At 37.8% G+C, this 4,697-nt stretch overlaps 1 long non-coding RNA gene across 1 annotated transcript; it reads right to left on the bottom strand.

Annotated features, from left to right (window-relative positions):
* Nucleotides 1-884: 884 nt before the first annotated feature.
* Nucleotides 885-1,857, bottom strand: LOC132849133 (uncharacterized). Its single transcript, XR_009648820.1, has 2 exons — nt 1,320-1,857; nt 885-933 (listed from the first exon to the last, which is right to left on the bottom strand). It is a non-coding gene; the product is annotated as an uncharacterized LOC132849133 (long non-coding RNA).
* Between the last annotated feature and the right edge of the window lie 2,840 nt (nt 1,858-4,697).

Raw genomic sequence — 4,697 nt, 5'->3', positions numbered from 1 at the left:
CAGAAGTCCAATTACTTCACCAAAGACACTTTTGTTTTTGTTATTTATTTATACTTCCAGTGCATCTATCAGCTTCATATCTACCTACATTTGACTTTGTGCTTATACATATGAACAAAAACAATGTATTAATGAGTACCGACAAAGATCTACACAACAACAAATCTTTACAAGATTAATATTTTAATAAAGAGACACTTAATTATCTTCATTTTATTTTACACTATTAATACCAGTAGAGTGAGATATGTTTGGTTACAGTGTTTTAAACAATCAGATTCTCCCTCATTTTAGGTGAAAACTACAGCTGGGTTTCTTGTGATTGAGAGGTTTTTCATCACCTAGACACCCAAACTACACTCTCTCAATCTTCTAAACATCTTAAACAGAGGAACGAGATGGAATCTCTGTAGCTGGTGGGATTTATTTTCTTTGTTTTCCTGTTTTATCTTCTTGAATTATGCCCTTTCCAATGTTTTATTTTTTTGTTTACATGTCGTTGTATAAGAAGAGTTTTAGCTCCACTTATTGTTCTTGGTTTATGAGAGTACATTATTAAAGTTCTGGAACCCATCTTGGGGTATTTTGTCGAGTGGGAGCACCATTGTTGCAGCACTTCCTGTGTTCAGGGTTCATGGATTATGTTTCAGTCTCAGACTGTGAGTACTGTACACACTGAGGGTTAATGACCCTGTGGATGTACTGTGGCTCTCCCTTCGAGTAACTTGGGTAAGTTTATTCCTGTGCTTTACAATGATATTTTATTACTGGTTACATGAAATAAGCTGATTGTAGTGTTCGACTGTGTTGTCTGCTGATGTTTAGTGTCTGGCTGAAGGCTACAGTTTGTCTGGTCAGAACAATGATGTCTCAAAGTGAAACTGTTTCAAATCTACATCACTTCATTTATTGGTTTTGTATAGAAATGTGGTCCTATAAATATACAATACAGATATACATACAGAGAAAACACAAGACAATGTTATTACAGACTGAGAGAGAGAGAGAGAGAGTCATTACTTCATTAATACTTTTTTATTATACAAACAAAATACTGATCAGTTGAGATAGATGTAACATCACAAACTGTCTAAACTACTTGTGTAAACTGGAATATGGACGTTAAAGCTGTTCATGAACCGATCACATGATCTTGGTTTCTGCGCACATCCTGCTGACAGGGTAAACAACTCTAGTGCGCATGCGTACTGCATGACTTGAGATGAGTTTAATATACATGAACAACATTAAATATAAATATCAGTGAAAATCATTCTGCAGAAGTTGACGTTAGACAGTCAGAAATAATATATACTTACAGTGTGATACGAGCACAAACAATGAAACTAGCTCACTTTCCTGTACAAACTATTTACAACATACTGATCCGACCCACCTTCCTGTTACCCAGGGTTCCCACGCGTCCTGGAAAACCTGGAAATCCTGGAAAATTAATGACTAATGTTCCAGTCCTGGAAAACACATGGAAAATGAGAGAAAACATAAATTGTCCTGGAAAAAATCTTGTTGTCCTGGAAAATTATTATTTTTAAATGTTCTTGATCATTTAAAGAACAGTTTACAACTGGTCAAAACAATTAACGTTAGTAAAAGAAAGCGCTCTGTTCGGGGACGCTGAGTTTTTGTTATGCTGTTTAATCTCGCTGGATGACGCTGTCTTGTGTTGGCGGTTTCAGGTGCTAGGAATGGTTTAAGTGCTTGAATGTTTTCAGCAAATGGTGACGGGTAAGCAGGTTATGTTAACCTTGTTAATCTGAATTTCATGTGCAAGGGGAATGCACAGCAAACTAAAGCATGCTTGACGGCATTGGCCTGAGAAAGGAAAGGGTATTAATATATGCGGTCTTTTTATTTTATAAATGTTGAAATTTCATTCACATGACAAATTGTCTTTAAAAGTATAGTTAAGTAATAGCCATAAAGTGTATGTTGTTTAAGACTTCTGGAGAGAAGGACATGTTACTCTAGGCCGTGTATCTGTGAGCCTTGTCTTTTTTTGCTAAATTTGAAATGTCCTGGAAAAGTCCTGGAAAATGATCTCTGAAAAAGAGTGGGAACCCTGTTACCGTGCGCGCGCGCTCTTTACCTGTTTACCTCTAACTCAGGTGGAACCTTATGGAATAGTCCATCTGTCACCGAAAGGCGGGGGTAAGACTGGAAGAGTCCATGTTTAGAAAGGGGAGGGAGATAAAAGACTGGAGATTTCATGATGTAGATATGAAATAGAGCTGAAAAGATATTTGTTGTGTTTCATTTCGTTTGATTTATAACATGGAAATAGAGATACACATAAATGTGATTGACATTTATTGTATTATATATTAGTTTCCTTTACTGTTAATGTACCATTATCTCAATCTCTGCATCATACCATGTCCTTCAAAAATGTAAAAAAAAAATCAATCTGACTACAGCTAGATCTGTTTAGTACAATAAACTAATTGTAGTAACTTATTTTCTACAGTTAACAATATGCTAAAACCCTCAGATACATTTCCACCTGTATTGCACTGCTCAATGTAAAGCTTTAATGACTTTCTTCAATGATAAAATATATAATAATCATCAGCAGCACTTCTCCATCTAATATCTTTTATAGCCACATCCACAGTGTGCCTGTTGATTCTCCTCTCAATGTTCTCTCTTACTTTAAGCTTCCCACTGAATCTGAAATCTAAAATCTTGTCCTAAAAACTAAATCCAATATCAAATCTCCATTTCATTGTCTAAATTCTGGAACAAGCAGTTGCATTTTCATTTGCAGCATTTTGCAGACGGCTTTATCCAGAGCGATGTACAAAAGTTCTTAAGTCTCGAAACATAGAGTGCCCACCTCACCTTAGTGACAATAATCTGAATGAAGCTTTTCAGTCTGATTTCCATACTGAACTGCTTAAATGAAGGTCACTAATAACTAGTAACTGACAGCTGCTGATGCTTGACCCTTAACAATCCTTTTCGTCTTATGTTTGAGTGCAGCCTTTGACACAATTTCTCACACTTGGCTCCTACCAGCCATTCCCTGTCAGTAGTGGTGACCACCAAGGTTCTGTCCTGGGTCTCTTCTATTCTTAATCTATCTTCTCCCATTAGGTCACATCTAATAGCTTCAAAATCTACCTTGTTCAAGTCCAACAATCTTTCACTTTACATTGATGGTTCCTCAGTTTCTCCCTCTGCCCAGGATAGAAACTTGGGGCTCATCTTTTTATAGTAATCTGTCCTTTGAGTCACATATTAACAGCGTTCCCAGATCATGTTACCTCCATGTCCGTAGCATTGCTCGTCTCCGCCCACACCTCACCCCACAAACTGCTGCCATTCTTACACATTCACTTTTCACCTCCCACATTAATTACTGTACTGTAATTCACTTTCATCTGGATTGCCACAAAAGCTTCTTCACAAACTTTAACTTATTCAGAACTCTGCTGCCCGTATAATAACCCAAACTCCCATCACGCATCACATTACTCCCTCCTTTCAACAACTCCACTGGCTCTTTATTAAACACTGTATTGATTTTAAGATTCATCTCATCACCTTTAAAGCTGTTTACAGTCTTACTCCACCAGACCTCTCAGATCTCATACAGTTCTACACTCCCTCTTGTACTCTCCGCTCTTCCTCATCTAGGCTCCTTATTACACTTCCTGCCTGTTTAACCACCATGGGTGTTAGAGCCTTTAGTCTCACTGCTCCTCGTCTCTGGAATTCACTCCCGGAAAACATCCGTAACATAGACTCACTAATCACAATCAAAACATGACTCAAAACCTCCACTGAGACAAGGCTGACTCTGTGAGAACACTGAGACATCTACAGATCTACCGGCTCCAGTTGGACTCTGTGATACTTGTATATTTGTAACCACACCATCTAGTGTCACCCATATGAGGATGGGTTCCCCTTGAGTCTGGTTCCTCTCAAGGTTTCTTCCTTTACCAATCTAAGGGAGTTTTTCCTTGCCACTGTTGCCTGAGCACTTGCTCAGACTTGCTCATTGGGGATAAATACACATACACGCACACATACATACATACATACATACACACTGTGATCTGTATATATCTAGAATTTTTATTATTCTAATTCTTTATACTTCTCCTTATGTTTATCTTTTGTTCTATGTTTATGTTCTGTAAAGCTGCTTTGTGACAATGTCCATTGTAAAAAGCGCTATACAAATAAACTTGAATTGAATTGAATTGAATTGAATCAAAACCTATTTGTTCAGAAGTGCTGTGGTGGCAGTTTGGATCTAGATGTATAAAACACAGAGGTGGTGGGAAAAGCAAAGAAGTAAAGAAAGAATATTATTTTGCTGCAGCAAAAGGCGTCTGCCACACAGTGCAAAGTCTACAGGGTGAACAGGCAAATTCTAGTGTTTCAGCTCTCCCTTTTGTACCCCAGGTGTGTGTGTGTGTGTGTGTGTGTGTGTGTGTGCACCCCGTACACTTTGAGTATCCCTTTGATTTATCACCTCAACAAGGCCTCATTCCATTTTTAGTTCTTATCGACCACCTGCACACAAACCCCACTAACGTTCCCATCCTTCTAGCATGTATAATGTTAACAGCTGGAAAAAGGGCCTCTTGTTCTTTCTCCCTAGTCTGACACACAGAATACTGTAAAAGTATTATATAACTATACACATAACACAACAATTATGTAAC

This window comes from Tachysurus vachellii, chromosome 7 (genome assembly GCF_030014155.1).
Source record: "Tachysurus vachellii isolate PV-2020 chromosome 7, HZAU_Pvac_v1, whole genome shotgun sequence".
Taxonomy (NCBI): domain Eukaryota; kingdom Metazoa; phylum Chordata; class Actinopteri; order Siluriformes; family Bagridae; genus Tachysurus; species Tachysurus vachellii.
This window is presented reverse-complemented; position numbering and strand designations above follow the sequence as displayed.